At 42.6% G+C, this 13453-nt stretch overlaps 1 protein-coding gene across 1 annotated transcript in view; it reads left to right on the top strand.

Moving 5' to 3' along the window:
- Window positions 1–3655: 3655 nt before the first annotated feature.
- LOC126252065 (transient receptor potential cation channel subfamily V member 5) overlaps window positions 3656–13453 on the top strand; it is a 138693-nt gene continuing 128895 nt past the window's right edge. Inside the window, exon 1 of the mRNA XM_049952910.1 lies at window positions 3656–3769. The gene's annotated coding sequence lies outside the window, so the exon portion shown is untranslated. The remainder of the gene's footprint in view (window positions 3770–13453) is intronic.

Genomic DNA, 13453 nt, shown 5'->3' with positions numbered 1-13453 from the left:
AAAAGATTACCGACATAATTATGGCCACAAGACGCGAATTAACAGGCTTTGAACGCGGAATGGTAGTTGAAGCTAGACGCATGGGACATCCCATTTCGGAGATGATTAGGGAATTCAATATTCCGAGATCTACAGTGTCAAGAAGTGCCAAGGATATCACATTCCAGGCATTACCTCTCACCACTGACAACGCAGTGGCGTTTGCGTAGAGTTGTCAGTGGCAACAGACAAGCGACCCTGCGTGAAGTAATCTCAGAAATCAATGTGGCACGTACGACGAACGTATCTGTTAGGGCAATGCGGCGAAATTTTGCGTTACTGGCCTATGGCAGCAGACGACAGACGGGAGTGCCTTTGCTGAGAGCACGACAACGCCTGCAGCGCCTCTCCTGGGCTCGTGACGATATTGGTTGGACCCTAGACGACTGGAAACCGTGGCCTGGTCAGATGAGTTCCAATTCCGATTGGTAACTGCTGGTGGTAGGGTTTGAGTGTATCGCAGACCCCATGAGGCATGGACCCTATTGTCAACAATGTACTGTACAAGCAGGTGACGGCTCCATAAACGATGTGGACTGTATTTGAGTGGACAGGGTCCTCTGGCCCAACTAAACGGATCATTGAATGTAAGTGGTTATGTTCGACCACGTGGAGACCATTTGCAGCCATTCAATGACCTCTACATCTACATCCATACTCTGCAAGCCACCTGACGGTGTGTGGCGGAGGGTACTTTGAGTACCTCTGTCGGTTCTCCCTTCTATTCCAGTCTCGTATTGTTCGTAGAAAGAAGGATTGTCGGTATGCCTCTGTGTGGGCTGTAATCAATCTGATTTTATCCTCATAGTCTCTTCGCGAGATATACGTAGGAGGGAGCAATATACTGCTTGACTCCTCGGTGAAGATATGTTCCTGAAACTTCAACAAAAGCCCGTACCGAGCTACTGAGCGTTTCTCCTGGAATGTCTTCCACTGGAGTTTACCTATCATCGCCGTAACGCTTTCGCGATTACTAAATGATCCTGTAATGAAGCGCGTTGGATCTTCTCTATCTCTTCTATCAACCCTATCTGGTAAGGATCCCACACTGGTGAGCAATATTCAAGCAGTGACCGAACAAGTGTACTGTAACCTACTTCCTTTATTTTCGGATTGCATATCCTTAGGATGCTTCCAATGAATCTCAGTCTGGCATCTGCTTTACCGACGATCAACTTTATATGATCATTTCATTTTAAATCACTCCTAATGGCTACTCCCAGATAATTTATGGAATTAACTGCTTCCAGTTGCTGACCTGCTATATTGTAGCTAAGTGATTCGTAGCACATTACCACTAGTCTACACTGAGATTCAATTGCCATTCCCTGCACCATGCGTCAATTCTTTGCAGATCCTCCTGCACTTCGGTACAATTTTCCATTGTCACAACCTCTCGATATACCACAGCATCATCCGCAAAAAGCCTCAGTGATATTCCGATCTTATCCACAAGGTCATTTATGTAGATTGTGAATAGCAAGGGTCCTACGACACTCCCCTGCGGCACACCTGAAATCACTCTTACTTCGGAAGACTTCTCTCCATTGAGAATGACATGCTGCTTTCTGTTATCAAGGAACTCTTCAATCCAATCACACAATTGGTCTGATAGTCTATATGCTCTTACTTTGTTCATTAAACGACTGTGGGGAACTGTATCGAACGCCTTGCGGAAGTCAAGAAACACGGCATCTACCTGGGAACCCGTGTCTATGGCCCTCTGAGTCTCGTGGACAAATAGCGCGAGCTGGGTTTCACGCGATCGTCTTTTTCGAAACCCATGCTGATTCCTACAGAGTAGATTTCTAGTATCCAGAAAAGTCATTATACTCGAACATAATACGTGTTCCAAAATTCTACAACTGATCGACGTTAGAGATATAGGTCTATAGTACTGCACATCTGTTGGACGTCCCTTCTTGAAAACGGGGATGACCTGTGCCCTTTTCGAATCCTTTGGAACGCTATGCTCTTCTAGAGACCTACGGTACACCGTTGCAAGAAGGGGGACAAGTTCCTTCGCGTACTCTGTGTAAAATCGAACTGGTATCCCTTCAGGTCCAGCGGCCTTTCGTCTTTTGAGCGATTTTAATTGTTTCTCTATCCCTCTGTCGTCTATTTCGATATCTACCATTTTCTCATCTGCGCTACAATCTAGAGAAGGAACTACAGTACAGTCTTCCTCTGTGAAACAGCTTCGGAAAAAGACATTTAGTATTTCGGCCTTTAGTCTGTTATCCTCTGTTTCAGTACCATTTTGGTCACAGAGTGTCTGCACATTTTGTTTTGATCCACATACCGCTTTGACATAAGACCAAAATTTCTTAGGATTTTCTGCAAAGTCAGTACATATAACTTTACTTTCGAATTTATTGAACGCCTCTCGCATGGCCCTCCTCACATTACATTTCGCTTAGCGTAATTTTTGTTTGTCTGCATGGCTTTGGCTATGTTTATGTTTGTTGTGAAGTTCCCTTTGCTTCCGCAACAATTTTCTAACTCGGTTGTTGTACCACGGTGGCTCTTTTCCATCTCTTACGGTCTTGCTTGGCACATACTCATCTAACGCGTATTGTACGATGGTTTTGAACTTTGTCCACTGATCCTCAACACTATCTGTACTTGAGACAAAACTTTTGTGTTGAGCCGTCAGGTACTCTGTAATCTGCTTTTTGTCACTTTTCCTAAACAGAAAAATCTTCCTACCTTTTTTAATATTTCTATTTACGGCTGAAATCATCGATGCAGTAACCGCTTTATGATCGCTGATTTCCTGTTCTGCATTAACTGTTTCAAATAGTTCGGGTCTGTTTGTCACCAGAAGGTCTAATATGTTATCGCCACGAGTCGTTTCTCTGTTTAACTGCTGAAGGTAGTTTTCAGATAAAGCACTTAAAAAATTTTCACTGGATTCTTTGTCCCTGCCACCCGTTATGAACGTTTAAGTCTCCCAGTCTATATCCGGCAAATTAAAATCTCCACCCAAAACTATAACATGGTGGGGAAATCTACTCGAAATATTTTCCAAATTATCCTTCCTGGACAAGGAACCCTACCTGGGAACCCGTGTCTATGGCCATCTGAGTCTCGTGGACGAATAGCGCGGGCTGGGTTTCACACGATCGTCTTTTTCGAAACCCATGCTGATTCCTACAGAGTAGGACGTCATGTAACCAGGCCACAGTTGTTCGCGACTGGTTTGGGGAACGTTCTGGACAATTCGAGCGAATGATTTGGCCAGCCAGATCGCAAAACATGAATCGCATCAGACAACTATGGGCCATAATCGAGACGTTAGTTCTCGCACAACAACCTACGCTGGCAACACTTTCGCACTTGTGGACGGCTATAGACGCAGCATGGCTCAATATTTCTGCAGGGGATTTCCAACGACTTGTTGAGTACCTGCGCCGTCGAGTTGCTGCAGTACGCCGTGCAGATCCAATACGATATTAGCAGATTTCCCCACGACTTTTATCACCTTAGTGTAGACACAAGTGCCCAGCCCACTCTGCTAATGAAACGAAGTTGGTTCCGCGCTGCGGCGCGCAACGTTTACCCAAGCGCAGCCACGGCCTTCCTCCCACACACGGGACGCCCTGCCCTACCGACTGGCGGGGCGGCTGGACGCGTATCGACGCCTCGCCGCGGTGCCAGGCGGTGCGAGGTAACCAGTAGCCGCGCGCCTCAGTGCTCCCAGCGAAGAGGCACGGTGCAGTCTGGCCAGGTACACGTGTTCGTCTGCAGTCTCACCAAGCCTCTGCAGCTACGTCTACTGCACGCTTGTCACAATGCGCTCCTCAAACTACAGAACACGCGCAAATCTGCACCATTTCCTCTTTCTTTCACCACAAGACACCAGCTTCGCACGCACCTTGCCCTCTGCAGCAATTCCTTTTATTTGCAAGCCACGCTCGATGGTATTTCACATAAGTCAGCAAGGCCCGTATTGTACTGAACAACTTACAGCTATTATCCGAAAAAAGTTTTTTTGCTACATTATACATCTTTATTGTTATTATTATTCAATATTTTATGTTGATGACATTATCATTGCTTTTGACGATACTGACCATGAGTTACAGCTTCTCTTCAATACTTTCAATGGTTTACATGAAAAATTTCCTTCACAAAAGAACATCAGAATGAAAAAGTTGAACTTAGCTTTCTTGATTTAACAATTTCTATACAGAATAGTTCCTTCAATTTCAACATTTTCCGTAAGGAAACGTATTCAGGTAATGTCATCCCTGCTGAATCAACTCATCCAGAAGCTCATAAACTGGCGTTTTTTCATTCTGCCACTCACCGTATGGTAACTACTCCTTTATCAACTGCCGATCAACAAAAAGAATTGAATGTTATCAAAGCGATTGCGGTTAATAATGGGTGCAATCAGAATATGGTTGATCACATGTTCAGAACAAAACTTCCCAAAACTGTTCGACTTTAACAACCTCCCCACTGATAGCAAAGAAGCTAAAAAAAGAAAAATATTTCTATTCCTTTCTTGGGCAATATATCATATAGGATAAAACGTCTTCTAATGAAAAAATATAACTGTAACGTCTCCTTCTCTAAAGATAACAGTTTAAAGAGAAATCTTGTACATTCAATAGAGATCGCCGGCGATTGGTTTTCCAATTCAGAGCTTTACAAACTAACCTGTAACAACTGTCCTTCATATTATATTGGTCAAACAGGCAGAGCTGTGAAAACAAGATATAAAGAACACCTATTAGGTAAAAAAGGAGCGAATATACACAATTCTACTTTTGCTGAACACCTCCTGATAGCCAGTCATACGCCAAAACATTTCGAAGACACTGTTATCCTACACAGAGAAGACAAAGGGCGTAGATTAGATCTGTGGCAAGAGTTACAAATTTTCAAACATCTTGAGCTCAAGGACGGTAATATACTGAACGACCAGTTGAACCTTGCTTGTAGACAATTTTTCGAAGGCTTTAAACCTGTACTGTTTACGGTATAACATTAATGCTGGTAACCTTAGTGGTTTATTTCCTGAGGAAGCTATGATGCACCTTCAGTGCTTTAAGAGCACTACCCCTTATGTAATGGTGGTTTTGTCACGATGTATGTTTGCTTCTACATCGGCCCTTATGTGACTTTTCCTGGCTATAAAATTTTGTTTTTTCTGTAAATGTGTATTAACAGGATCGTGTACCAGTGTTCGTAATTCGTTCTTGACAAGAGCCATTATTGTCAATTTTGAAGTTCTGACATGTATACCGTTTGTGGGCTTCACTAATATAGTAATGTAGTTTTCTTATATTTTTGCTGTTACGTCACTGGGCGTAAGTTTCTCGGCGTAAGCGCCACCTGCCATTTTGATGTATAACTACATTATTTGTTCCAATGCTCCCATACTGTTATAATGGGAGTGTTAATTTCCTTCCTTTTTTTATTGTTACTCTACATAAGGACGTTATTAATACTGATAACTTACACGTTGCCTTTGTACGCCAATTGGCACGTTTCTCGGCACGAGCGCCACCTGCCCTGTTTTCAGAGTAACTACGCTCGCCGATTACACTCAGTCGGTTGTGAGCTCTGCAAGATCCATGAGCTATTTATATTAACGTGACAAACCCTAATTCTAGGGCTATATTTTATTTTTGACACATGGATCTATGCCGACAATTGTAAAAACGACGATGGTACATTAGTGCTTACTATTGTAAAATTGTAAATATCAGTCATCGTTATCATACTTCTGTAATGCAACAGTTCTCTAATTTGTCGTAAAATTTATTCTTGGCTTATAAGCTTCATACTTTTCTAATGTAAGCTATGATGTTGGTTGTCCTTAGGTTACCTTCTGAAGAATACAAATTTATATTTGTCGAAACCTAGGTAAAGAATTTCTTTATCCATTGCAACTGGTCGACTGTTTATAATTTTATTATTTATTGTTATTATTATTATTATTATTATTATTACAATATATCGATGTTTTACGTGGAGGAGGGAGGAGAGTAATGTTTGTCCCGTCGACAGCGAGGTCATTAGAGACGGAGCGTAAGCTCGGGTGAGGGAAGGATGGGGAAGGAAGTGGGCCGTGCCCTTTCAAAGGAACCATCCCGGCATTTGCCTGAAGCGATTTAGGGAAATCACTTAAAACCTAAATCAGGATGGCCGGAGACGGGGTTGAACCGTCGTCCTCCCGAATGCGAGTCCAGTGTGCTAACCACTGCGCCACCTCGCTCGGTATGTTTTACGTAATAGAACACAACATGACCGCAGAACAATGCGAGTCGCGAATGTAAACTACGTAAAACTCTTGCAAACAGTAACACTAGATGATGAGAGAATTACTCGGCAACTCCTTCCACATTATCTCGCACGTCTCAGCCAGCGCCCCATCTCCGATGATCTAGATGTCGACGACGTGTCAAATCGGTCTTCCTTCCTTCTCAGTCCTTAACCGCCTAGAGTAATGGATGTAGACAGGTTTTTTAATTCATAAGACTCCACCTCAAATTTATTTTATAGACGAAGTGATTTTCCCTTATCAAGTGTTTTTTTTTTATTTTAAAACAAACATTCTATTTGAGGAAAATAGTTAATATCGCTCCGCTGGGCATTATCAAGCATCCTGGTTGCAAAAGTAATAACAAAAGTTACGGGCAGCTTCAAACAAACAAGAAATAACAAAACACATATCCCAGTTGTCGAAAACGCACAAAAAGTGTGTTACATGTACGATATTATATTTGTCTGGATTTTGGGACGCCCTTATACAGGGTAACCCAAAAGTCTGTTAGCATTTGTAAATTCAATACTTCACGCAGTAACTTAGGTAGAAAGGTAAACATTAACACGCATGCTTGACATGACTGTGGGATTTTATTGAAACCAAAAAATGTGCACAAAGTGGACAACAAATGATGCTTCACATGATACTAAATTAACAAATAGCGTAACAGTTGATTTTCAGCAAAGACAAATGCTCAGCACGTTGTCCATTATTCATCAACAATATCTCTAGTCGACGGACAATATTGTGAACACCACTGTACAGAATATCAGTATGTATGGTGAGAAACTACCGTCTGACGTTATCTTTTACCATCCCTAATGAGGTCGGACGATCGCGGTAGACTTGCGATTACAGGTAATCCCAGAACCAAACGGTGTGCGCAAGAGACCTTCCATTCGTGTATCAATATGGGACGGAGTGCCATCCTACATGAGAGCTGTACCTTCCAGCAGATGTTTATCAGCCACGCTAGAGATGTTCTAACTCCCTAATTGCAGCTCCTTGTACACACACTTCTCATGCGGCGTCACTGACATGTTGCTGTCCAACGCCATGTTTTGGCCAGTTTTTGCACTCCTTTTGGTTTTAATAAAAATCCTTGTCATTTGAGGCACGTGTGTCAATTTTTACCTCTCCACCTACATTATTCCGCGAATCAGTGGACTTTCAAATGTTAACGGAGTTTTGGGTCACCTTGTGTATTGATCTTTTCCACATTGCTATATGAACAATAATACACTGAAAAATTGAAGCACATAACATATTATTTTTGTGATGTATAATTGGGTCAAATATTTTTTTTTAATTCTTGTTAGTTCGAAGATTCCCATAATTTTTGTAATTGTTTTTATCCACCAATTTTCTTGTTAATGTGAAACTGAGCGAAATTAGCGAAGTGTCAATTTAAAAAATGTTCAACTACAAAAGGCCTGGCAAAGAAAAACCACTTTATGTTTTTACCCCCACACTTCACTCAAGAACCAAATTAACTATTCTTGATACTTCAAAGTGTGTACTATCAACCTATCGCTTCTTTTAGTCAAGCTGTACCTCAAATTTATGTTCTCCCCAGTTCGATTCAGTACCTCTTGATTAATTACCCGATCAACTCATACAGTTTCCAACATTCTTTTGTAGCATTACATTTCAAAAGTTTCTATGCTCTTCCTGTCTGAACTAATCTTCCACGTTTCACACTCTGCATAAATTCATTCAGAAACAGCTTTCCTAACATTTATACTTAAAGTAACGAACAAGGCATTATTCCAGACAGATTCCCCTGGAAAAGAGTTCCAAACTCTTACATTTACAAATTGTTCAAATGGCTCTGAGAACCATGGGACTTAACTTCTGAGGTCATCAGTCCCCTAGAACTTAGAACTTCTTAAACCTAACTAAGCTAAGGACATCACTCACATCCATGCCCGAGGCAGGATTCGAACCTGTGACCGTAGCGGTCGCGCGGTTCCACACTGTAGCGCCTAGAACCGCTCGGCCACTCCGGCCGGCTTTACATTTACATTTGAGGTTAATAAATTCTTTTTTTAGTAACGCATTTCTTCCTATTACCAGACTGCATTTTATATCCTCCCTACTTTCGGCATAATCAGTTAGTTTGCTGCTCAGATAGCTAAACTCATCTACTACTTTTAGTGTCGCTACTTTGCATCGCCTGTTTTTATTCGACTCCATGTCATTATCAGTGTTTTACTTTTGTTGATATTCATCTTATAACCAGTTTTCAAGACACTGCATATTCCGTTCAATTGTTCTTCCACGTTCTTTGTCATCTCTTGTCGCTGGGAAAACCATGATGTTTTTATATCTTTTTCCTGAACGTTAAACTTCCTTTCAAGATTTATCCTTGTTTTCCTTTCCTGAATGTTCAGCCAATTGTTGGAATAATATTGCGGATGAGCAACAACCCTACCTCGGTCACTTCTTAACTGCTGTTTCCTTTTCATGTTCTCCAACTCTTATAACCGCTGTCTAGTTTATGTACAACTTGTAGATAACCTTTTATCCCCTATATTTTAACACTGCTACCTTCAGAATGTCAAAGTGAGTATTGAAGTCAACACTGTCAAAACCTTTCGTAGTCTTCTTCCTGCTTTCTATCTTCTAAGGTAATCCGTAGGGACAATAGTGCCTCACGTACTCCTACATTTCTCCGGAACCCGAACTAATTTTCAACAAGATCGTCTTTTACCAGTCTTTAAATTATTTTGTAAACAATTGGTGTCGGTATTTTACAGCCATGACTTATTAAACTAGCGATTCTGTAATGTTCACGTCTGTCAGCACGAACCTTCACTGGAATTGGAATTATTGCTTCTTTCTTTATTATGAGATATTTAACAGTTCGTATTTGTTTCTTATCAGGTGGAATGGTATGTTTCCCAAACGATCTCTAGAAGTGTGGCACAATGTCGTCTACTCCAGGTGCTTATTTCGACTTAGGCTTTCAGTGCTCTGTCAGATTCTTCTCCCAAGTCATTACCAGCTTCCTGTTCCTGTCCCATAATACTATCTTCAAGTTTGTTTCCTTCGTATAGTCCATCTTACATTCCTGTGAAAAGAACTTATTCGTGTGAGGCCAATGATACCATTTTTCATATTCCACAAGGGATTTGGGCAGCAGAATCATACAAACTACCCCCTCACGTATGCTTTAATTTGATGCTGATCAGTTCATCCACTGTAAACAAATCATATAATGTAACCGTTATCACAAATTACCGTTGATTTAAGAAAACATTAGAACATCATATAAACGGAACCTACGGGCCTCTATAGAGAGAACGATGAGCCAAAATAAGAGATTCTTTTCGTCAAGTTAGTGGAAGACATGTTAAGTGGTCTCGTTCACATGGAAGGGATCCAGCTCTTTATGTAAGAACGTTCGCTAAGATCCTACAGGTGAATATTTCTGCAACTCAGCATTGCGTTTGGCTCCACATAGAGTCTTACGAGCGGTTCCGCATTCTAATGAGATGTATTCAGCTCAACAGTCATACAATGTACTGCAATGTACTGTAAGATACTGTGAAAGCCATAAGTAATGGAGCGGATGAGGATGGACAGTCGGCTGCTGTTGATATTTCATTACACTATTTCATGGGAGACATGACCTTCTCTCACATACTAAAGACATCGGGCCACAAATATAAACCACACGCTCAAGAACTCCTACGCTGGAAAATTTCGAGACAACAGGTGCCACACAGTTAGTTAGACAACGACCCTTTAAAATTTATAGCACACAACACTTTGATTATCTTCTATTGCACCTGCCGGTTTCGGTTTACACAATCATCATGGTATAAAATATTAATCACATGTCGTAGCATATCATAACAATATGGCAAACCACATCAGTACTGTCTCATCTGAACTGCTAAGCAGCTATAGAACCGAACAGGTATCTTTACACACGAAGTGATGTGTCCAATATGAAATAATATAACTGAAAACAGCAGTTACAATAAGGCAGTTAAACAGTTGCATGTCATGCATTTTAAAAAGTACGAAACAGCTGTTGGCAGCCGTATTCAAAATATGTTAAGCAATGGTCATTTACTACACTCATGCTCATAAATTAGGGATAATTGCAGAATGTGGTGTCAAACAATGTGGTACTACACAAAACTGGCGCTAATAGCGTAGGCACATAGGTAACGCACATGACACAGATCTGTAAGTCCACAGTATTGGTGATAAGTTGAGAAAACTGTACCGAAACACATGTGCTACAAACCGCCACTGTTTCCTGCGCATGTATCCCGACATCAATATGAGATATGATCACCATGCACACGTACACAGGCCGCACAACGGGTTGGCATACTCTGGATCAGGTGGTCGAGCAGCTGCTGGGGTATCGCCTCCCATTCTTGCACCAGTGCCTGTCGGAGCTCCTGAAGTGTCGTAGGGGTTTGAAGATGAGCAGCGATACGTCGACCGAGAGCATCCCAGACGTGCTCGATGGGGTTTAGATCTGAAGAACAGGTAGGCCACTCCATTCGCCTGATATCTTCTGTTTCAACGTACTCCTCGACGATGGCAGCTCGGTGGGGCAGTGCGTTATCATCCATCAGGAGGAATGTGGGACCCCTACACCCCTGAAAAGGCGGACATACTGGTGCAAAATGACGTCCCGATACACCTGACCTGTCACAGTTCCTCTGTGAAAGACATGCAGGTGTGTACGTGCACCAATCCCACCCCACACCATCAAACCACGACCTCCATACATGTCCCTTTCAAGGACATTAAGGGGTTAGATCTGGTTCCTGGTTCATGTCAGATGAAAATCCGGCGAGAATCACTGTTCAGACTATATCTGGACTCGTCTGTGAACATAACCTGGAACCACGGTTCCAATGACCGTGTACTGTGTTCTTGACACCAGGCTTTAGGGGCTCTCCTGTGACCAGGGGTCGGTGGAATGCACCTTGCAGGTCTCCGGGCGAATAAACGATGTCTCTTCGGTCGTCTGTAGACTGTGTCTCTGCAGACAACTGATCCAGTGGCTGCGGTAAGGTTCCGAGCAAGGCTACCTCCAGTACTCCGTGGCCATCTGCGGGCACTGGTGGTGAGATATCGGTCTTCTTGTGGTGTTGTACACTGTGGACGTCCCGTACTGTAGCGCCTGGACATGTTTTCCGTCTGCTGGAATCGTTGTCATAATCTTGAGATCACACTCTGTAGCACACGGAGGGCCCGTGCTACAACCTGCTGTGTTTGACCAGCCTCCAGTCGCCCTAGTATTCTACCCCTCATAACGTCATCAATATGTGTTCATTAAACCATTTTCAACACACAGTCACCATTAGCACGTCTGAAAACTTCTGCACACTTACTCGCTGCTCCGTACTCTGACATGCACCAACACACCTCTGCGTATGTGGACTGCTGCCAGCGCCACCGTGCGACGACCGCAGGTCAGATGCACCGCCTGGTCATACCCCGAGGTGATTTAAATTCGCAAACCGCCCACCAGAGCGTTGTTCCACCATGTACCAGCATTGTCCTTAATTTATGAGCATGAGTTTACATGGAAATGGAGATGTGGCTTACTCCGTCATGTGGATTGATAATTTTTCTCCGTCCTTAAGGATCACTTCGGAAAATATATGAAAGCGAAATTAATAAACCATACTGCCCGACTCACTGAGGTGGCAAAAGTCATGGGACAGCAATATACAGATGGCGGTAGTATCGCGTACACAAGGTACAAAAGGGCGCTGCATTAGCGGAGCGGTCATTTGTCCTCAGGTGGTTCATGGTAAACGTAACAGACATGATTATGGCCACAAGATGGGAATTGACAGACTTTGAACGCGGACTGATGGTTGAATCTAGACGCATGGGACAGTCCATTTCTGAGGTCGTTAGGAAATTCAGTATCCCGAGATGACCGAGAGCATCGGCGTTTGCGTAGAGTTGTCAGTGGTAACAGACAAGCAACACTGCTTGAAGTAATCGCAGAAAGCGAGGGACGTACGACGAACGTATTCGTTAGTACAACGAAATCTGGCGCTAATGGGCTGTGGCACCACACTACCGACGCAAGTGCCTTTGCTAACAGCATGACATCGCCTGCAGCACGTCTCCTGGGCTCGAGACCACATCGGTTTGACCCTTGGACGACTGGAAAACCGCGGCCCAGATCACGTAAGAAACAGATTGCCCGATCGCTTGGTCTAGCAGGCAACCCTTGTCAGCGAACGGCCACCAGGCGGCAACAGCGTCACACCCTTACTTCTGGAATCAACCACTAGATGGCACTCCGTTCTGTGAAATATGTGGCAACATCGGCCAAATGTGTGCAGCTTTCCACTATTTGGCGTCTGTGAAGTACAGCTGTTTCTGACATACCGGTGGTAGTGGATCGAGTCGTCATACCGAGGACCTACGAGTATATCAACTGTGGAAGGAGTAGACGAACAAATCCTCAACTAAAAATGTTCAGATTTCCCCTCAAAGATAAAGAAAGGTTACGCGAGTGGATTTTAAATTTAGGTAAATCAATAAATCAGTTACGAGTAAGAATTAATAAAGAGCCATAAGCATTCGATCCTATTTAAATTTTGTCGATGTTATATTCGATATAACGTGGCAGCCCTTCCTGTACAAGAATCATATCATATAATTTTTAAATGAAATCTTTGCTGCGATTTGGACTTTTTAAAACTGTTTGTTCACTTCACTATCGTAATGTTGGGTGTAGAGGTATTTTTGTGTACAACGTGAAAACTGAAACCAATATAACATATGGATAACAAAATGCAAAGCATAGTGTGGTAACATTTGGTACACAATTTAAGAAGCATTACCTTACAAGACCTTTCCCTTGGTACTTGAAAATGGCTCTAGAGCTGAAATCGCAACAGTGAAATAAATGAATAATAGCCGTCATCTAACTGCTAGATCATCGGTCCCTCTAAATCCTGGTATATACTAGAGCGAACGAGTGTAAAACATCGTTTACACTGCTGCAAACGAGTATTCATAGATAATTCGCCAATGTTCACTGCCATTCGTTTATACTTGTGAACAAGCGTTTATACTGGAATGAAGGGAGGAGAATAGAAGAGAACGAGCATAACATGCAAACTATAGACG

Source organism: Schistocerca nitens, chromosome 4 (assembly GCF_023898315.1).
Source record: "Schistocerca nitens isolate TAMUIC-IGC-003100 chromosome 4, iqSchNite1.1, whole genome shotgun sequence".
Classification (NCBI taxonomy): Eukaryota; Metazoa; Arthropoda; class Insecta; order Orthoptera; family Acrididae; genus Schistocerca; species Schistocerca nitens.
This window is presented reverse-complemented; position numbering and strand designations above follow the sequence as displayed.